The 22953-nt window shown below is 40.5% G+C and overlaps 1 protein-coding gene and 1 pseudogene across 7 annotated transcripts in view; both read left to right on the top strand.

Annotated features, from left to right (window-relative positions):
• Window positions 1–22953, top strand: part of Setbp1 (SET binding protein 1) — a 357001-nt gene that overhangs the window by 207522 nt on the left and 126526 nt on the right. The gene's annotated exons all lie outside the window — the stretch shown is intronic.
• The window catches only part of LOC106010269 (NADH dehydrogenase [ubiquinone] 1 alpha subcomplex assembly factor 4 pseudogene), a 35878-nt pseudogene continuing 22953 nt past the window's right edge, over window positions 10029–22953 (top strand). Inside the window, exons 1-2 of the transcript XR_015442769.1 lie at window positions 10029–10125; window positions 10864–22953. The exon at window positions 10864–22953 is cut by the window's right edge and continues 22953 nt beyond it. The product of XR_015442769.1 is annotated as an NADH dehydrogenase [ubiquinone] 1 alpha subcomplex assembly factor 4 pseudogene (transcript). The remainder of the gene's footprint in view (window positions 10126–10863) is intronic.

The following is a 22953-nucleotide window of genomic DNA, read 5'->3' as shown; positions in this document are numbered from 1 at the left end:
TGATGAAAAATGTATTTCTTACTTTTTCACATGGTCAAAACAGTTTGAGGCATGGCCTCTTGTATGTTCAAGACTTTTTCTGTTTGTGCTCTCTTTCTCTTCCTTTTTTTCTTTACTGGAGATTGAACTCAGGGCCTTCACAATAAGCTATACCCCAAGCACTTTTTATTTATTTTGAGGCAGGGTCTCACTAAGTTGTTAGGCTTCCCAAGCTGTTTGAACTCTGGATCCTCCTACCTCAGTCTCCCAGGGTGCTGGGATTACAAGTATGATGCCACCATGCCTGGCATGGACTTTGTCCATTTCCTTAAGGTTAAACTGGGATTATAGGACACACTTTAGTTTTACATCTCTACCTTTAATCTATAGCTACTGAGAACACAACTTGCAACTAAGTAGAGAGTTTAAGCAAAGAATCTTAGAGAAGAGATGTTGATTGAGGGCTAAAATAAAAAACAACTTCAATTTCCACTGAATTTTTACTCAGCAGCCTCATAGAATCCCTAACTCATCACCTGCAGCAAGAAACTTCCTCTCTCTTTAAGGTGTTTGTGTGAACCAACTAAAGAACTCCAGAATTGGTACTCTTTTACTTTGTGAAGCTTGGCTAAATGACTTCAATTTACCCATCCATTCAGAAATAACTGTAAAAATAAATTTATTTTACATGTGCCTCCTAGGAGAGACTTTCAGTTTGTCTCCTGAGTAAATAGAGAATGCCTAAACTTGTATTCCTGGTGATTTTGCTTGGATCTTTTTTTCACCCTTACATGTAGCAACATCCTTTAATTGACGCGATGATACTGTGCTTGTTGGCCTGTCCTGAAGTTTAATTTGCATGCCTAAAAGATGCTTCTGTTGCTCAGATAAAATCATCACATAAGAATGAAAATAAATTTACAACATTAATTATAACCACATAGAATTCTATCAGTTATCTCTATAATGGTATGTAGACTATACACTGAAAAATAGTCAAATCTCCGTAGATATTTCTAATCATCTTACGCATTTGGAAAAAATGTAATCTCCAATTTTATTCAATTAAATTATGTGCAACAATGAGGCAAGTGCAGTATGAAAATCTCCAGAAATCAACAAAGGACTAGAAAGACAATCTAAATGGCTTTCAGCCATTAAAAACTGAAGACCCATTTAGTTCCAACTCCCTATTAAAAACTTAACTGAAAAATTATGACTTTGTATCAAATACTGTGGAAAAAAGTATTCTGAGTTTTGAGAATTCTAAAAACTTAAGAATTTGGCTTTATTTTCCCTGAGTATGGATCTTCAAATATAAATTGGGTTCAAATAATGCTCAGTCTTCTCTGTTGAGTGATTTTGATTGCACCACAAAACCATGACCCTCACCCCTCACGTTCTGGTAATAAACTTTGACACAGGAAGTGAAATGGCTGCCCAAGGTGACACAGCGAATTGTTGCAGCCGGTAGTTGGACTCATAGTCAAGTGCTCTTTCTGTAACCTCATGCTGCCTCCCTGTGGGAAGGTGGCAATAGTGTTAAGATGTAATCTCTTCATAAATTGTTATATTTTCCTACAACTGGACTAGAATTTTAAGATGGCTTATAAACTTAACAACCCATGTTTACCAGATAATTTGATGATTAAACAACCTGTCTTAAGGAAGCTGAAATATTGAGTTTTATTTATTTCATCCAAAGAGGGGGAAAAGCACTTTGTGTGTATTATAAGCTATTAAATATCAAGAGACAAATTCAAAGACCTTTTTAAAGGGGATTTGGTAAAATCTTTAGTATAATGGCTGAGTGAAAATCTGTTCTCTACCCCTCCCTGCTCACCCCACCATGCTTACACACACTTCTTGATATGAGCTTCTCTCTCCACCAGTGAGAGTACTGGAAAGGAAAATACACTCACAGCAGGACTGCTACAAGGTGTGATCAGATAATGTGGTGAATGTTTAAATTTTGAAAATTTACACCAAAACACACATTGCCAATAATCTCCCTCAGAATACTCCCCCTCACTTCAAACACATATCCCCTCATCCTGGCCACTTTCTGAAGCACTTCTGGGAGTCTTCTTATGTGACTGTCTTTAGTTGCTCTGTCCTGGCTGCCTCGATGTCCCAGATCAATTCAAAACATTTACCTTTCATGATCATTTTGACTTTGAGGAAGAGCCAGAAGTCTCAGGGTCCAGATTGCCCTAGTAAATAAGGCGGATAACTATATACTATATGTTTTTAATTGACAGAAATTGCTGTAAACATCAATTGTAAATTGCTGTAGAAAATGGTAAAAACAATAGGATAAATGTGTCTAAAGCAGAGAGAGTATTTTGAGTGGGATTAATGGCAATGTGTCTTTTACTGTAATAAATTTTAAATATTTCAACATTCACCATATTTTTGATTGTGCCATGTACACACCTGTAACACTTATTCTTCTCATGTTGCAGATTCTTTTCTACTTCACTTCAGCATGCGGCCTTTGGTCAAGGTTGGGAGGTGCACTGAAGGTCCACCATTCTCGCTTCCAGTCACACCATGGACTCTTTCTGACAAGAGGCCATTCTGTCCCTTCTAATATTTCCAGTATTTTCTCCATTTTTGAACAACTCTGAGTTTTCCAGAAAACCTTTCATATTTAGCTTAAATCTTTCTCCTAATTACTTTCACCCATGCACTATTCCTGCCCACTGGAATCCTACATAAGATATAAATCTAATCCCCTTTCTATGCCTCGGCCCTTGATATATATGAAAAAAATCACCCCATGCTATGCCACCAGGTAGCTTGTGTTCTCTAGGCTAAATCTCCCATCTGTCCTTCCTCCTGCCATATCATTCTGCTTTCACCACCATCCTTATCAGCCTTTCTCTACATCGGCTTCAGTTTGCCAGCGTTCTTCTTCATCGTCACTCTCTGCTTACAGATATTTAAGCAGCTATCAATCCACCCCACTGTACCATCACACACATGAGGTTCTATCACAACTGTGAGGCTTTATCAGAAATGTTTACCCAGCTGTCGCCCCAAGCGTGTTGACTCTCTCCTGTTGGGACTTTGCTTCACTTCTGGGTGGGCAGCTGTGCAGCCCTAACTTTTGATTTCCTGCCTTGTTGCAGAAAAGCACGTTAGAGGTTAAGATTGCTTTTGTGTGCCAGAGTTGCTGTTCTCTCTGCTTTTAAGCTCCACAAGGTTCTTTGGGGGCTATTTAAAATACAAATCATTGAGGTAGGTCCCACAGTCTGTGGCTATGAAATGCCGTGTGCTGCTTCTCAATCCCACTGTCAGCTGAAGCTTCGGGGCATCCCTGTGTTTGAGGAAAAAACAATCTGGGCCTTCTGTGTATAGAAAGGGTGAGGATCTAAAGCTCTGTGAAGACAATATGGTGCTTCTATTGATCCATGCGAGTTGAACATATGGAGGCTCGGAGAAAAAAATAAAAGCCTGCCCTATTTAGCGACCCAGGCTGATGAGAAGGTGTGTTACAGATCTGTATTCCGCCCAGCATGTGGGCCGGGACACATTGGCTCATTTTACTGATGAGTTTCTTGAATCAAGCAGGGCCATCATCTCTTACCAGTTTACAGCATTAATTGAGTTGTGTGAGAAACTCTGCAGGTGCATGCGTGAGAGGAGAGACAACCTGGAAACACAGTTCCTGTTTTCCCAGCTATGTAGAGTGAGGGCAGCAGCCGCATGGAGAGCCAGGACAGTATGTGAAAAGGGGCAGCTGAGCAGTGGTGAAACAAGGTCATCTCTGCAGAAGGAGGGAGCCATCTCCTGCCTGCAGGGAGAGGGTGGAGGTCCTGTCAGGGTCCAAGATTTGGGGGCTTTTTTCTTTTAGTTATGGGGACAACATTCACTAAAGCAGAACTGCAGACCCATGGCCTGAGAAAGGATTTCATTGTACTCTGGGTATGTTAAATTGGTATAATTCAGATTTTAAAGTGTTGAGATGTTCAACATATAACAGTGTTACATGGAGACAGTAAGCCAGAAAATTGGAAGTACCGGCCATCCCAGAACCACTGGTGGAGTGGATGTGCTCATTGTAGTTGCAGCATCTAGATTTCTCAGTGGTGGCACTCGGATGAGATTCTGGTTCAGGACATTTTACTTAGTCTGGAACCCAGCATTGGCACAAGTACAGAGGTACCCATTTCACTGTTCCTCTACATTCATTCTGGATTCCATAACAACAACTCAGATTGATTTTGGGTCTTTTTAGCCATACCACTATCTGACCTTCTGTATTTAAAAAACATAATCTTTAAACTAGATTAAAATACTAACCACCAGTGAGTTTTCCAGAAGTAATATAGCAATACAGTGAGTGTATATTAAAAATATAGATAGCTAGTCACCTGGTTTTTAGGTTTTGGTATTTGTGAGACTCACCTGGGAAAATTTAAAGATAGGTAGATAGGAAAATACAAAGATGATTGGGAATAGATAGATACAGATATAGATTCCTGTCTCCGAGTTTCAATTTGCTATGGTTAGAATGAGTCTTACCCAGAAAGCCACACTTTCATAAGCCTTGCAGGTTAATCCAACTCAGGGCTTGTAGGTCCCTATCTTCAGAATATTAACTGAACGAAGATTGTCTCAAGGGGCCCTGATTTCCCGAGTTCCCCAAAGGAAGCCAGGAAGCCTGCTCCAGGCTTTTTTTTTTTTTTCCTGTCTCGCTGTCTTTGTGAAGAGGCTCCAGGTTCTACTGTGCATAGTCTTGCCAAGCAGAGTTTGGAGCAGAGTAAATTCCTTTTAGGATTATAGGATTAGAAAGCTGAAAGGTGATTCAAATTCTTGATTAAACAGAAAGAAGGAAACAGGAGGGGATGCTCCCGAGCACCCACATCACTCCAGTGTGTTTTCTCTGTAATTAAAGGAAGTGATTGCAAAATATTTGAGAGGATTAAATGCTCAGAGAATATAGTGATCAAATAACATGCAATGCTGTATTCTTTACAGTGATCCCTGGCTTGGCTTTGCACATGGTTTTGAACGGCTGTCACTTAAACCTCAATACTGAGGGAAAGCGCAAATGGAAATACTGTCTGCCATGAATTTGGAATATAGCCCTGGGGCTCAGATTGGGGGACACTGGACTCTAGTCTGGAGTGCTCTATCAATTTTTGAATGACAGCAAAATAAAGAATAATGTCTTTATTGCTCAAGTTTTGTTTTCTTTCATAGAGTTGCAACAATAATCCCTGTAATGTTTTTCTATGCATTTGCCTTTATTGATATTCACTAATCCTTATTGGAAAGCTATTTCAAATCCTCTCAAGGACCAAGAGAGCAAATTTTTATATAAAGAAATAATCATTGATTGAGTGGTTTGCAGATGCCAAGCATTTTGGGAAATATAGAGATGAATTTCTCCCCAAAGGAGATTATAATTGGGCCTGATGGGAGAGGGGGAGTCACGGTATAAGGATGTGAGAAGTGGGGTTGGGATGGTTTCTCAAGGTGATTCTGTCTCCAAAGGCAAACTGCCATAGTTTGCTGTGGTGATGCATTTTGGCCAAGTTGTAGGAGTCTGCTTGGTCAGCCAGGTAGGAGGGAGCCCCAAACCTCAGCGCCAAGCAGGTCAGGACAGGGATCAGATCAGGACTGATTTCAGGGCCTCTCCACCTGCACAGTCCTGAAGGCCCATCAACCCCAACCCCAACTGGGTTTAATGCTCTCATCCTGCCATTGGAGATTCTTCTTAATCTTTCAACAAGGGGCCTCACAATTTCATTATGTGTTAGTCTCCATAAACTATGTAGCTGATCCCGACTTAGACTCTGTGTGCCCTTAAGCAAGTCACTCATCCCTCTGAGTTCAAAGGGACCCAGAATCTACTTATATGATTGTGAAATAAAATACATACATGTACATACACATCTGTATTTTACATATATGTATAATGCATATATAAAATGTCATCTTTATAGATGATGCTTAATCAGCATTACATCTAAGAGAAAGAAAGAAAACTGGAGCTGAGGTTGGCTGGCTTTTTACGCAGTAATCTTTTAGACTTTGCAGGACATACGGTCTATGTCTCAGTGGCTCAACATAGTTTGACTCATTGTAGTTTGAAACATTAACAGATAGTACATGAAGGAATGAGTGTAACCATCAGGCAATATATTTTTTATTTTGAAAAGTAGGCGGCCATAGTTTGTTGACCCCTGGACTACAATCTAGAGAATTAGAAGTCAATGAAAACTGAAACCAACAGGCCAGTGGTTTCATAGTTTAACCCCAAGCAAGAAGTAGCAGTGTCATCTGTTAGAAAAGCAGGGTCTCTGGTCTTACATAGAACTTGCTGCGTCAGAGACTGGAGGGCAGCCTCAGCAATTTGTGTTTAATAAGTCCCACAGGTGATTCTGATGGGTGGCTCAAGTTTAAGAACCACTTCCCCTAAAACAAACACAGTCAAGATGTCAGATTTAAGACTATATTCATTTATTGCTGACAATTGCAAAGGCTTGCATCTCTATGCTGTATTATAGTTGTGAGTGGACCTCAAGGTTTTCCTTCTAATTGATGCCTCCAACCAGTGTGGCTTCCATAAAAGAATAACTTCTTGTAGGAAATGTTTTCAGAGACTGAATTCCACCTTTCTTCCAAGGATGATATATAACTAGTACTATTCTACCTGCACAGGGGGAAAATTCATTCATCACATATAATGAATGCCATAGAGCATTAGTTCTCAAAGTGCAGTTCCCAAACCAGGCCCACCAGCATCATCTAGGTACTTGTTAGAAATGAGGCCTCCTCTGGGACTCGGGCCTGCTGCTTTGTTTTCACCAGCCATCCAGGTAATTCTGAGTACCTCAAGTTGGAGAACCACTGGATTAGATCCTGAAGGCTTAATTCTCAATCCTGCATGAGAAGAGCTGCCACAACCATCAGTGAAGAAAATAGGGTAGGTGTTAAAAGATTCTCCGGTTGCAGTTGGCTGCTACCAGGAAGGGTGTGCATTTGCACCCAAGCCTCCCAGTTCTGATTTCCAGGGCCTTTTATACTCTGCCAGATATACTAGAGACAAACACAGTCCTCTTTCTGTCCCTGGCTTTTAGAGTTAACATTGAATTAACTTAACTCCACAAGAACAATAAACTGCACGTGGGTCTTTAACGTATAAAACAGAACAAAAACTGCTTAATTTGACACCCTGAGAAGAATCAGCATCCTCTCTTGAGCTAATTGTGTTATTTTCATTTTCTTCTGTTTCTGTTGGAGGAATTAACTGCCTCTCACAGTAGCAGATGCCGCCTTCCTACTCGATGCCCTGCAGTACTAGGCTAAAGCTCCTGTATGCTCTTCTGTCTAGTCTGGGGTGAGACTGGACTTCCCTGCCCTTTGTTCAGGCAGGAGCAATGACAGTGAAATGTGCAAAGAAAAACATAGATTGACTTTTGAGAGTCTAACTTTTGAGGCCAAACAGACCCGTGTCATGAATTCAGCGTTTTCCTCACTGTATTCTTCACATCATTTTTGCCTGCATGTGAATGGCCTCTGGCTTCTGAGGGGCAAGACCTCAGCCTGTGATCATAGGGGTGGCATCTTCTTTGTCTTGGCTGAAGCTTTAGGAGGGGTAGGAGGTAGGGGAAGTGGGAGAGGATGTTAAGCAGTGCCCTGTCTATAGCATTTAAATCACCCAGTGGACCAGAAAAGATCCCCCGGACTTGATGTATTCCACTCCATAGACTCTTGTCTTCCTTGTCATAATAGACAACATTATAAGGTTTGTCCATACCTACATTGTGGGAATAAGCTAAGTGGAAAGATTTGATACTGGTCTGACCCACTCTGTAAGAATTGTGACTTGATCAATTAGAAATATTAGGGCCAGGGATTTAGCTCAGTGGTGCTGCCACCTGCTTCACAAGCGCAAGGTCCATCCAGAGTCCAATCTCCAATACCAAAAAAAAAAAAAAAAAAGAAATATTACCCAGGTATAAGGGTTTGTAGTAGCATATGCATTAAAAATCACCACTCTTGTTTCCAGAAGGATGGAGGGGGTGAAGGGAGGGCAGGGAAATGGGGGGGGGGGGGAAGAACCAAGATACATCATATAAAGGTACAAGACCCCAATGATGAATGTAACTGTATTGTTTACCTAAAATGTACCAATAAATTTAATAAAAAAAAACACTCCACCATCCTTCTTGTGTTCATTCTCCACCAACTTTATATTTTAATACATCCTTTTACAAATCCCTTAGAAAGTTTTATTCCCCAGTGACTAACTCATTTATAGAACCTACTTATAGAGCTGCTGGTTCAGTGTGGTAGCCACTGTCCGCAGGTGGCTATTTAAGTGAAATTAATTAAAATCAAATATAATTTAAAATAAATTTTTAATAATTCTAGCCACATTTCAAGTACCTACTGGTTCACTAGTTTGATATGGGAAATGGCAGCCATACAGAATAGTGCCAGTGTATAATGTTCTCAATACTTCAGAAAGCTCTGTTGAACAACACTGCTCTAGAGCATTGCTCTTCTCTCTCTCTCTCTCTGTCTCTCTCTCTCTCTGTCTGAATCTTGACTGCCTCTCTTTCTGCTGCAATTTATGATGTTTTCTCATGTCACCTTAAACCAGGACTTGTATTATGTATTTTTCTGTACATGATACATTACCATTATGCCAAAACCATTTGGTGTATGTACATTTCAGTTGAATTAAGACTTTAGCTAAATTGGATTGAGGCTCTTGATGCTGGGATTGTAGATATCAACTAGTGAGAGAGAATGTGGAGGAAGGGATGGGAGGTCAGGGTGGGATATGGAAGGCATTCTATCAGACCTTCCAGTTGCCCTGAGTCAGAAATGATATACAGGCATTTTCTAACTAATTTTGTACTATGAACATGTTCAAAAATATAGAAAAATTGAAAGAATAATAGAATTTACATCTACATACCCCCGTCTAGATTGGAATATGGCCAGCATTTGCCAAATTTATCAAATTCACTGACTCACTTGAAAAGTCAGTTGCAGACAGCATGATTATTGACTCTTTTTGCTGTAGGGTGTGCCTCCTAATACCAGGAGCATCCCCTTACAGAGCCACATTGCCATATCACACACACACACACACACACACACACACACACACCCATCAGGCATTTACTCACTACAGGTACTCATCACAGGTACTCTGATGTGCATCTGTTCTTTCCCATGTGAAAACAGGGTTTGAGGAGCACTGCAAGAGCCCTTCCTGTCCCCTGTGCAGAGCTGTTCCTGTCTTATGTGTCTCGACGTGCTGTGCCCAAAGGATCCAGGGCATTGTATCTTCCCTCAGGTGCCCTGAAGTGTCAGGGGAAGGGTGTAGAAATAGATCACTATCTGGTATTATGGACAACTTGAATTCTCTTCACTTAGCAGGAAAGCCTCTCTTTGGATAATGCACAGCCGCTCTCTGAGAGAGCTTGTAAACCAAGCTATGGAGATCCTAAGGGGGCTTTTAGGAAATGACTTAGATTATGAGAGAGAAACAAAGAAATATAAGGACCAGTCATTGCTCTCAAAGAGCCAATTAAACAATCAAGACTTCACTTGGACAAAAACCAGGGACATTATCAGTATAATACCTACCACATTGTCTCTTTTCTATGATGAACTTCTTGTAGGCATCTTCATCCATGGTGCCTAGCATAGAGTAAGTAAAAGTAAATGCTTGTTGATATTCAAATCTCATAGCAAACATTAAAAAAAAGTCATCTAATGTCACATAGTAGATGCTCAATAAATATTATTCTGGTTAAATTTAATTGATTTATAAGTCTCTTGCCTGGGAACTCTGACACTTATCTGTATTGTTTATTTGATAGTTTGAAGATGGTATTTATGGGGCCAGGAGCCATATCTTCTAATTCTCATTCTACGTAAAATCTGCTACAGTATTAGTCCACAGTAGGCTAGCCATATATGTTTGCTGAATGGATGTATGAATGAATGAATGAATTTGAAAGAATTGAATTGTACAAATAGGAAGTATAATTGCTTTAGAGATCAAATTTAGCATGGATCCAGGCTATAAGATCAACAATACTACTTCTTTCTCAGAAAAAGGACGAAATCATGTGCCCCCTGCACCAGGAGTACCTTTTCTATTTATGGGTAAGATTTGTGGCTTTATGACAACACATATATACAAAACACCACACAAACACAGTTTTTCTTTATCATTCCATGCCTGGGAGTCAGTGCTTACTAGTTTTTGTTTTCAGGTGTATAGACTCTATTTCACTTTGAATATCAGACATAATGGTGCTGATTTAAATGCCCTCCTTAATGTTTTTCTCAGGGTCGAAGGTGCCAAATTGATTATATATGAGATTGCTATTATAAAAAAGAAACCTTTCCTAATTTAAACCTATTTTCACAGACTTAGCAATGCAAAAGTCTTGTCATTATATTTAAACTAGGTAAATGCTCGAGCACAGGTTGTGCTAGAATGAGTCTGATTTGATAATAGCGCATCTGAGAAAAGGTTGTTTGCATAGCTAAGGTAGGCAAGCCTGTTATAAGAAATATACAAGTGTTTAGGTTTCAGGTCAGCAAACAGCCACCAGAGACTGAGAGAGCCGGGCTCCTTCCATCTAGTGCCTGTGTTGTCTCCTCAAGTCTTGTCCTCTCCAATCAAATTGGCACAACAGGAAAATGGGGGAGGGGAAAAAGGGATCGCATGTCGTTGACCGCTCTGTTGGTCACATCTAATTTAAAAGAGTCTGGAAAATATAATCTAACAGTAAGTATCCTTAAGAAAGAACTGGATTTCTCATAAAGAGTTGGCAATCCTTGACAAAAAGTTTTAGATGACTTCAAAATAAAAAGAATGAAAGGAGAGAACCTGAGTGCATCATGTTACAGAGAGCAAGGGGGCTGCGGTGGCTGGAGCGGTTAGGAATTTCAACTTAAAGAACCGAACAGAACAGGAAATCAGCAAGATGAAGCCGTCTGCGGCCCGGAGGCACCTGTCCACTTGCAGCGACCTGTGAGAGATGAGCGACCATCCGGAAATTAAGAGAGAAATTGCTAGGAAAAATGACAAGCTGCTGCCATTACTGAAAGATGTGTGTGTTGATTCCAAAGATCCTGTATCACCTCTGCGGGTAAAAGATTCTGAAACATGGCAGAGACAGAGGAATCCAGATTGCCAAAGGGCCATCACTTGCGTATGGATATTAAGAACATTCCCAAGGGCAAGATTTCCATTGTAGAGGCCTTGACACTTCTCAATAATCATAAACTTTATCCAGAAACATGGACTGCTGAGAAAATAGTACAAGAATACCATTTAAAGCTGGAAGATGTAAATTCGCTTCTCAAGTATTTTGTTACTTTTGAAGTCAAGATCTTTCCTCCTGAAAACAAGAAAATGATAGAATCAAAATGAAGAAAATCATGAAATTACTTTTCTTATGTGTACTTCTCATCCCCTTGCTTGCTTATTTCCTCAATTTTAGCATATTAAATTATAGAAATTACAAAAAACAAGAATAAAAGGAAAGAGCAGACCCTGTGAATAGAAGTATAAGTGTCCACAGGCAGAGAGGCAGGAGTTTTAGGAAAGCATACTAGGCCAGTCCAGCTGGAGCAAGTCTCTGAGCACCATATTTTAAAGGGAACATTGAAAACTCCAAGCCAGAAGAAAGGAGGACAGACCGAGACAGAGTCCAAGAAGCATGTCTAGGGAGAAAGGAAAACCGGAATTGGGGTGTTTTGTCCTGCACAAAGAGGTTCGGGAACATGTCTGAGATTGCAGAAGATCTGTATAAAGAGGAAGTGAGCTCTTTCTGTTCTGTACCAGAAGGCTGAACTGTGACTCCTTCAGAATATGAAAGGATAAGAAATACATGAATCTTACTCATTGTATTCTCAGTTCCTAGCACTAAGCCTCACACATTTCAGATACTTGGTTACTATGTCTGGGTGGAATTATTAATTAAGGACCCAGGTTTCAGTTCCTCATCCTAAGAGTTCCTTTGAAGGAAAAGAGCTCCGATACCAAAGTCACTGAAAAATCGGCATCCGCACCAGGAATGGTGCAACCATGATACAAACCTGGGTGCTGCAGCAAGCCACAGCAGTGCAGCATGCAGTATCCTCTCCTCAAGCCCTTCCACCTTTGAACCTGAGATTCTTCATCCCAGATCAAGCGTTTGAAAGGCCACTGTATCACAGTAGGTTTCACCATCCCAGCCAACAGCAACAAAAATCCACAACAACAAATGGACTTGGAGAACTGTCAGGGAGATGTTTACTCAGAATTGGAAACTGCCTTTGGAAATTCTTCCTCACCCTTGCCTCCTTGCCAGGATTTGCCAGATGCCAGAATTTGACGTCCACAACCTTTTAGTTACACACAGCCCACCAAAGGTGGACACACCGCCGATGGTCCGATCACCTGTTGAGCACCGTTTCTTTTTCCCATGGCCCAGCAGCAATCCTGCTGACAAGAAAGGTCAGTCTCTGTGTGATAAAATTCACAAGCTCTGCTCCAGAGCTATCTTAGCTTTCTGTGGATGGGGTCACTAACCCCAAATAAAGATTCCAGGAAACACTGGAAATCTTTATGTTTCCAGCTGAGTCTGGAAACAGTGTGATTCTTGGAACTTAAGAGGGGCCTGAAACATTGCAATTGTAGCAGTACAGACTCCAGGGAACCTTCTCTCTCTTGTCCTGGTGTCTTAGCAGCCACTAAAGTGACAAGAGTCCCCTCTGTCTGCTCTTAGTGTTCTTCATGTTCCTAATGCTTTTTTGTGAAGCTAGTTTATCTACTGAGACTTGAAGAGAGAAAATATCCAGCAAAGATACTGTTTTAGAAAAACCATCACTCACATCTCACTTTCAAGAAAGAGACAGTCAGGGACAGAGAGCCTCCTCTATTTTAAGGAAAAAAAAAAAGCCAGACATGGTGCATATGTGTGTAATTCCAGCACTCTGGGAGGCTAAGGCAGGAAGATCACAAGTTTAAGCTCAGCCTGGGATATTTCATGACTTACTGAGAACTTGTCTCAGAAGAAAAAAAAGAAAAATAGGACTGAGGTTCATGTAACTCAGTGCAAAAGCCCTGAGTTCAGTCTCCAGTACCAAAAAAAAGGGAAGAAAGAGATGAGGGGAAATCTTGGTTCAAAATAATATGAGGAGGACTAAATGGAGGCAGGAACTAAAAAATTTAGATTAACTTCATATACATATTTGTTTTTAATTCTTTTTGTTCTATTATGAACTTTAAATTGTTGATAAAGAGGAAGATAACTCAACAAGATGTGAAAAAACACCAGGATAACAGCAGGGAAATCAATCAACTTAAGAAATAACTAGTTCAGTCAAACTAATCCAGTTTGGGATGTCAGATCCACAACTGATCACCTTGGGAACTCTCTTAGGCTCTGTTTTGTTTGTTTTTAGAAAAAGTATTGATGAGGTATAGTTGCACATCACAAAATACAGCATTTTAAGTATATAATTTACAATTGTTTAGCAGTTTACTTTTGATACTACTAATCTTAGAACATTTTTCTCACCTCCCACAATAAATCCTGTATCTACCAGCAGTTACTTTCCATTCACCCCCCTCTCTAGCTCCTGCAAACACTAACCTACTTTTTGTCTTGTAAATTGGCCTATTCTGGACAATTCATATAAATGGAACAGCCTTCTGTGTCTAAATTTCGTGGTCTTTTGTGTCTGACTTGTTTTTTTCACTCAGCATAATACTTTTAAGGTTTAGCCAGGCTGTACTGTGCATCAGTACCTTTTCGTGGCCAAATAGTATTCCATTATATGGATATACAGCATTTGTTTATACATTTATCACTTTGTAGACATTTGGGTTTTTCCCCTTCATTTTTTGGCTGTTGTTAATCAATGCTTCCATTAACAGCCATGTATAAATTTTGGGGGGAACATGTTTTCAATTCTATTGGATATATACCTAGAAATGAAATTTCTGTGTTATATAGTAATTCTATGTTTAACTTTTCTGAAGAACTTCTAAACTGTTTCCAAAATATCCATTCCATTGTATCTTCTCAGTGGGGCTTCAGTTTTTAATCTGTCTTCCTCATTTGATATTATGCACATCTTTTTTATTAGAGTTACATTGGCAGGTGTAGAGGAGCATCTTATTATGGGTTTTGGTTTTATTTTGTTTTTGTGGTGCTGGGGATAAGACCCAATGCTTCACACATGCTAGGCAAGTGCTCTACCACTGAGCTACATCCTCAGCACTTATTTTTTTTAAAAGAAGTTCCCACTAAGTTCCCCTGGCTGGCTTTAAGTTCGGGATCTGCCTTCCTCAGCCTCCTAAGTTGATGGGGTCACAGTCATGCACCACCTTATGCAGCTTATTGTGGTTTTGATTTGTGTTTTCTCAGTTACTAATAGCATTAAGCATATTTTCCTGTGCTTGCCCTAGATGCACACGTTTGGGGAACTGACAGCAAATAAAATTTTTCCTATTTTTAATTGGATTATGGGTCTTTTTATTGTTGTATGGGAATTCTTCATGTATTCTAATTACAAGTGCTTTGTTATGTGATCCAAATCTTTTCCCTTGTTCTCCAGGTTGTCTTTCTTTTCACTTTCTTGATGGAGACTTTTGAAACATAAGTCTTTGGATCACAACATTCAGTTTATATACTACTCTTGTTGTATGTACTTTAGTGTCATATCTAAGAAGTCTTCACTGAAACAGGGGTCAGGGAAAATTTATTCCTAAATTTTCATCGAAGAATTCTATAGTTTGAGCTCTCACATTCAATTCTGTAGCTTATTTTGAATTACTTTTTGTGTATGGTATAAAGTAGTAAAGCTATCACTACCATACCTTCTCTTTTCCCAGTTCTCTTCTTACTTCCTCTTTCTTCTCTTGCTCTTCCTCCTTTCTTTTCTTCTCCTTGTCATCTTTTGCATGGGCTTATACAGTTGTTACAGCCACATTCAGGGAATAATCTCTTCTTCCCTGTTGTATTATTTTAGCACCCATGTCAAAAGTCAATAAGCTATAACTGCAAAAGCTTACTTTCAGACAACTAATTTTATTCTATTGATCTTTGTGTCCCTGTTTATGCCAGTATCTCATTCTGGATTATGGTAGCTTTGTAGTAAATTTAGAAATTCAGAAGTGTGAATCCTCCAACTTTGTTTTTCTTTTTCAGGGTTATTTTGGTTATTCTAAGTGCCTGGCTCTTCAGTACAAATTTTAGGATCACTGTGTTAATTTCTGCAAGAAGTCTCAATTTACTGCAACTCCTAGCTTTGTAAAGATTGACAAACCCTGTATTAAACTAGCATAATCATTGTCCTCCCTCTGGTGACATCTCTCAATTTATGCAAGCACTGGGATGCTGTGCCTGCTGCTGGGGCCCCTCTGCCATAATCACAAAGTTCTAGATCTAAAAAGGAAAACAGTCTCATCTCCCTTAAAGTGGGATGGAGTTTCCACTAGAAAAGAGAAAAGAGAGGAGCAGTTGTAAAAAGGGGAAAAGAATGAGCAATGGAGCGAAATGGGGAGTTTGGGGGAGTGCTGGCAGTACATAGAGAATCAGTTGGAGATGGCTGGTCCCTGGGGAGACTGCTGAGTGTAGGGCAGCATAGGGGATAATGTGTTCTTGCTTGCTGCAGACTCCGCCCACCTCTAGGTGCCATTATTTGATGCACAAGAATCCTTCAGTCTCCTTGGTCTACTTGGCTGCCTTTTATTTTGCCTGTGAACCCCAAATGTAACCTAGAATGATAAAACCTAGTTAAGTTCCAAGGGCTTGAGGTCGCTCAGTTAAGCTGTCTTTCTGAACTCGGATGGAGTGTGCTAAGCCTTCCTGCTGCTAGGTTCAGTGGCCTGAAACTGAGAATAACCCTACAACAACTCGTCCTTTTCCTACATTCTTCCTGCTATTTATTGTGAGTGATATTGCTGTCACGGCAATCTTAGCTACATTTATGGAAGGTAAGATGTTGTGCCCTATCTGTTACATGCATATTTCTTAATTCTCACCACAGCCCTGTAAAGTCGGGACAGTTATTATTATTCTCTATTTTACAGATAACAAAACTGAGGCACAAACAAGTTATATCTTTTGTTCAAGTCCTAAGGATGGAAAGAGGGTATGTCCAGAACTGATCTCAAAGATGTCGTGCTATACTAAGTCTTCCCTTTTACTTCCTTTTCTTGTCTTTTTAAAATTTAAATTAAAGTCTCTATTTTGAGGAATCACAAGTTATCTTACCGTTCCTTTGGAATTCAAAGACTCTAAAAGGCAATAGCTTAATTTCAGTTCTTCAAGGAACCATCCTTCAAGATTCCTGCTTTCCTTTCTCTGAACTCTTTTTGCATTTTTTTAAGAAGTCAGCACTTGATTCCAGAACCACTGATAGGTTTGCCTGAGACCTGCTGGCCTTCTGGCTTCCTGGCCTCACCAGCAATGCCCAGATGATTCCTCTTCTTCTCCAAGAGTATTTAACATAGGCAATAGGCTGTGTGTAAAGATGTGCCCACTTATTTATGAGCCCTTCAGGATGTAACCTGTCACCAATGCTGCTGCTGTGCTATACTCGTGAGACATATTTGGTGACTGAAAGCAATAAGAGATAGATTCAAGAGAGGATGACAGAGTGAGGGGATGGGAAGAGTAAGGTATATTGGACACTTTTCCTCTCTGTGAGCTTCCTCTGGGCTAAACCTGCATTGACTTACTTTTCCCAAACCTTTATATCTCCAAAAGAGTCAAAAAGATGGAAGATACTGTTACATAGATGACTCAAAGCTCACACCATATCCCCCTATGCTGTTTCTCCCTGTGTAAATTGAACCAGATTGGAGCTGCCTCATATTTGGTAAAGAGCATACCAGAATAAGAGCCGTGTCTCAAAATGAGAGAAGCAGGCAAGTGTCCTGCCAATGCTCAGCATCAGGGGTCTCTGTTGGAGTAAGGCCTTAGCTTTCTTCTCCCAGAAGAAATTAAATCTCTTTTCCTGTTGGACTGAAAACTGATGAAGAGTTTGTTTTATTTTGTTTCCTATGCATACAGGAAAGCTGGCTTTATTTTATATTGTTGATAGTTTCTACTTTTAGATCTTATCTGGGGCCTGCCCACATGGAACCTAGTCTCTGATTCCTTCTTGGCAATCTACAGACCCCGGATTACCACCGGCCCCTCACTCCCTGACTATCTACACTACACTGCTCATACCACTTTTTGAACTTACAGGGCAGGTGAAGGCCAAGGATATCAATGTAGCACTTTGAGACTTTCTCAGATTCTTGTATTTGTACATGAATTATTACCCTGGATCACAAGCTGTCTGAGTGTGCCATTTCTTTGGAAAGAAGGGAAAAGTGAGAGATACTTTCCATAAAATAGAAGGCCCATTAATCCTGGCCCTGAATTTGAGATGAGAGAAGAGGAGTTCATGACCTGGAAATTTTGCATCTGTGATGAGACATTTTGGTCTAATATGATCACCCCTACTTTCTACAGGATATCTTTAGCTCATTGAGGCTTTCTTTGCTGAAATACCCACTGCTGTTTAATTGGAACCTGCCTTGGAGTATATAGGTAAAACAGCATTTAAAGTTGAGAGGCCCTTAGAGACTCATTACTCAGCCTGTTCATTCTACAAATGATGTTCTCCACTGTAAAGAATGTTTCAAAGGATCTCAGCAGAGTCCAAGTTAGAACCAGAAAGTCAGACCCCTGATGCCATGACACTGTGCCTACCAGCTACCTACCTCTGGGGGAACATTATTACATCATCGAAATCATGGGAAAGATGCTCCTCTCTGGGTCTTCAACTATAAAGTGCTCTCGCCATTCTGTTTCACCTGCCTAATCTCTAATAGTACTGCAGACCCTACTCGTGGGGCTGCTGGAACTCGTCAATGAAAGTCTTCATCAGAGAGGGCCTGCTCTATGTGACCCAACATCCCGTACCTATTCTGTAGCAGACATTCAACAGGTATTTACCAATACTTAACTGGGTGCCAGGGTCTGGAACAGAGATTATGGAAGAGGCACAGATATAGAAGACTTAATATCTATCCTTAAAGAGTTTAGACAGTAATGGAGGAGAGACAATTCATGTATGGATGCCCTTGGTCACACTCTCACAACTGCACAAATTTTAAAGCAAAGAGTGACAATTATTATGTGACAGATTGAAAGAAATTTCTAGAACTTTTGGACAAGTGAGCTTTCCTAACAAAGATGAAAAATTGGGACTGTTTAAAAGAAATCAACATTCAGCTCATCTTTCAAGTACAATGGACCCTTGACTTACAAACTCAGTTCCTTCATAAAGGCTGGCTGTAACTCAGTTTGGTTAGTTGAAGGCTCAGGCTCCTTTACACAGCCTTCAAAGTCCCTCTATTGTGTCCAGGCAGATCTCAGTGTCCTTAGAGAGACATTGGCTCAGGATTTCTCAACCCCACATAGGAAAGCATGCTGTAATGTTCCTTCCAGAACTCTTTAAGGGTTAAATCTGTGTCTGAGACCATCTGGAACCACAAGCAGCCAGCATTCAGGTCATAACTCATGACTTTGATCATAAGTTAAACTAAAATTCTGGTCATAACCCAAGTTCATATGTCAGGCCAGTCGGAGCTGGAGGGTTCACTGTATGGGTCAAGTTGACTCATAGGAGCTTTTTTTCTAGAAGATGTGTTTATTGTTTAATTAATGTTGGTCTTCATTCTCACCTAAATCAGAAGCTTTCCAACAGGGTTCATGTCAATAGCATGTAGTGATAGCTCAATGTATGTTTGTGTACATTCTGTATTTCCTTGCTTCTCCTAGAAATCGTATCAGAATTATCCGTGTAACAATGAAAGTTAATTGAGTCTGCAAGAAAGCATATATGGTGTGAAAGGGATGCTACTGATTGCCTTCCTTCTGGAAGCCTGCATTATTTCTTAGTGCTCAGTGAGCATACCTGAATATGTATGTTAAGGTAACACTTCTTCATGGAATACTTTGTGTTCAGAAGAGTTTTACCACTTCCTCTGAATATGCTCATGACAGTTCTCAGCCAGTTATTCTTCTCTGGGATCTTTCCTCTCTCCTCCTTCATCTGTCCTGGTGACTAGCCTTTCTCTCAAGCATAACCAAGAATGCAGTGGGATCAGGTGGTGCCTGTGTTGTCCCAGTGCTCTGGAGCTCAGGGCTTGGTACTTCACTTCACTGTCAGCAACCACAAAACAAAAGGTTTCCTCTGCTGGGTGTTGGCTTTTAGTCTAGAGAAGTCATGAAGCCAGGGAGCTAAGCACTTTAAAAAAGGGAGATGATATTATCAGAGGAAAATTACTGCTGTGAGCATGCCTTGACCCAGCTCTGAGACACAGCTTGCCTGCATCCAGCAGGTTTTAAGGGGAATATTCCTCCACAATGCAAATTGATAGGCCTCTGCATCAATGAAGGTTAAATCTCACTTGCAGTACCAGAAAACCCACAGGACAAATCTCAAACAAGATGGAAACTGAGTTTTTTCTCTATCAAGAAAGTCGAGGAATAAGAATATCATGTCATTAGTGCCACAATTCTATCATATCCCAGTTCTAGATCTTCTTCTGCCTGTCCTTCTGCTTTGCCATCCTTAGATCAAGCCTTCTTGCTGCCAGGGTACCTCATGGTTCAGGTGTGAACTCTCCTATTGAAACTCTGAGGGCTGGGAGGCTCCTGAAAAACAGAGACGAGACGTGTGAATGGGGTTCAGGTCACTTTCATAGGAGTGAATGAGGTTAGGACCGAAAGGTGGATATGAGTTAAACAAGTCTCAAGGGGTTGGGGCTGAAAATTAGAAGGATGGAAAGGTCTACAGTGGCAAGGAAAGTTACTTCTCTTCTCTGCAGCCAGGTATAGAACTGGACCATGGGCCCACACTGGCTAACTTTCCCTGTCCCACTCAGAGCCTACTGGGTCCGCTGGAACAGTGACTAGAGTGTGCATGTCAGGCTTGGACTCAGAGCTGTGTAGACACTGATGTTTCCATGTGCTCTCAGACATCATGGAATTGACCACAGTGGGCACAGCCAGCTGTATAAAGGTTGCATTGACACCATACCATAGATGAGCCCATTCCATTTTTAGTTACTGAGGAGGCTTGGCTTCGTTGGCTTGCTTTCTCTTTTCATCATGCTTCCCCTCCTTTCTCAGCCTTTTGCAATACAAGATGTGAATGCTATTCTGGTGAGCTTAAAAAATAATAGAGGGCTCAGGATGAATGCTCAGAGCTGGCCTTTTAGTGTCTGCAACTTTTGTCCTTAGATAAGAAACAGATTTTAAACTCAGTGTAGAGCATCTGGAGGCATCAAAACAATCAGATGTCCCTCTTGGCATCCCTACCCCAGCCCAAGACATGGCTTTCTTTTATGTTCTTTGTATGTGGTGTCCTTTTGCTACCTTTACATGCTTTGCACAGAGGTCTTTTCAAAGGAAATTTGAATGTGGTGAATAACCTGGGCTGAGAATAATCATCATTTAAAAAGTGGCACTGACTGTTGTCATTGATTAGGAACACACTGGCTTAGGACAGAAGTTGACTAGTGAGGCCAGGCCCTGCCCTCTAGGAACTAGTCTTATTTTTGGCAGCACTGAGTACACTTAAGCTATTGGGGAAATCACATGTCATATTTTGAATTGGCATTTCAACATCAAGGTTTGAAGTTTGATTTTTAGCTTAGTTTCTAGTTCACTCTTTTTTTCTAGGTAGGATCAAAGTTACATTTTCTTTATATGACAAGGAAAGATTGGCAGTAAATGAATGGATTTGACATTCTCTTCACTTCTTGAGTGACTGTCACCTTCTAGATTCAAATAAGAGAGACATTTCACCCAAGAGTCTATGTAATTAAATGATGGTGGGAAGTGATAGAAAAAGGTGAGGATAGACACTACTGGTGGTTATTGATTAGTACGGGTTTGGAACTGAAATGAGATTTTAGAAGATTAAGATTTTGAAAGTCTAAAACTTTGTCATGACCAATGCCCTCAAGTTAGAGACAAAGTAATTTAGCAACAGAAAGGGGACTTGAACTCAGCACTCAAATCCCAGAGCATACTCATGGCAGTGAGCTTTCTCTGCTCTGTCATCCCAAGCCTGGCCCCAGACACAGGTTCTGAGAAAAGGTGCCTCCGCAGCTGGTCCAGGAATGAGCTCTGCTTTTCTGGATCAAGGCCCTATTTTAACTCCTATAAACATGCCAAAGGAGTCTTCATAAAATAAATGGCTCAGGGTGTAACTGAAGTCCATGCAACATGAGCATGGGTTTTTCATTAATTTGAAGATACTTGTGGAAATACATGATGATCAAATCTCATCTACTGCATCCTCAGTGTAGCAATCAAAAATGCCTGATCTAGTGGAATGTCCTCAGGAGACTGTGGGGAAACCTTTGCTTGTTTTATTTTCCCTTATCCATTATGCTCCAGATAGCAACTCTCCAAACCAGACATGTAATCAAGAACTGATTCTCAAAGGATGTATGTGTTTCAGGGAAGAATTGTAAATATTTCCTTCCAGTCAAAAGGACATTAATATCAAGTAGAGAGTACAAGTCACTCAACTAACCAGTGAGTCAATTAATAAGTATACACAGGGTACTACAGTGTGCCCAGCCACCTGCTGAACACTGAAAATATAAGAGGAAACATGACCTCAGTCCTCAAGGGGCTCAGAGCATTGTTTAGATGAAAAAGTTATAAACAGACATAAATAATACCATAACTGTGGGCTCAATGTGTAGTATTGACTGTTAGTAGCAGTCAGATGTTGGACACATGACATGAGAGATGGATGAACAATAAAGAGTTCAGAAAGCTCCAGGCAGGCACCAGAGCAGGGCTTCATTCACTTGAGCAAAATGTGGTTAAAAGCTCACAGACACTTTGGCCCCTTCTGGTGTGCCCTGGGCAAAAAGCTTTGCTTCCTTGATCTCATTCTGTCCTTCTGATAACCTATGAAGTGACTGTTATGATGCTCAATTTACAGATAAATGTGTTTTCCGTATCACATCACTGCTAAGTATCAGTTAAGATGTCAAAGACTAGACCAATTCCAAGGCATTTTTGCTTAACAACTCTTTTCCTTTCCAACTTTCTACTTATTGGAGCTCCTCTTAGTCCAATCAAAGACCCGTTTCTCTATTTTTTTTTTTTTTTTGATGATTTCCAACTTCCAGGCTCGTTAGAGTTTGTATGACCAAGAATGCTGATTCCATGACTGTTTGGAGGAGGAGAGTTAGAGAAAAACCACTGGATGATACTCATAAATGTTTCCTTCCTTACTTCTTTCTTTCATTCTGCATGTATTTAGCAAGTTCTTCTCAAGTGTTCTTGTCCTAAGCAGAGTTTATGTAAATACTGTTGCAGCCAGGTCACAGTAGAATCTTGCACCAAGGCAGCACCTCATATAAAACATGACTTGATATCTCCCTATTGGGGAACACAGGATCCAAAAACTACTGGGACATGGAGAGCATAGTTCCTGGGGAGTATAATGAGATTGACTGAGTCCTAAATTGAGTCACACCTGGAACTCCCAACTTTGTTACTAATTCTCAAAACCTCAGACAACTCACTTGAGGTTTAGGGTCTCTTCAAGTATAAAATGGGACTGATAGCCCTCTCCCTTGTCGACTTCTGAGGAGTGTGTGGAAGTATGAGAGGTAATGAATGTGAAAACTTCCAGAAAATGTAGACCACCCCAGGCCTCAAGATACATACTTGCCAACTGAACTAGTTTCCTGATTTCCCAGGCCTCATCCATCCACTCATGGCTATTATCCAACTTGGCAATACATTGACTTTACCATGCCATATTAATTGACTGTGGGGAACTCAATTAGAGAAAGAAATTAATAGTCATAATGCTTTGGAGGTAGCCCCATTATCCAGGAACCTCCTGAATGTTCCTCTGGGTAGACATTGGTGATACTCAGGAAGCTTT

This window comes from Heterocephalus glaber, unplaced genomic scaffold (assembly GCF_053883595.1).
Source record: "Heterocephalus glaber isolate CG9 unplaced genomic scaffold, H.glaber_assembly_v1.0 deba00000331, whole genome shotgun sequence".
NCBI lineage: Eukaryota > Metazoa > Chordata > Mammalia > Rodentia > Bathyergidae > Heterocephalus > Heterocephalus glaber.
Note: the sequence above shows the minus strand (reverse complement) of the source record. Positions and strands in the feature narration are given on the sequence as shown.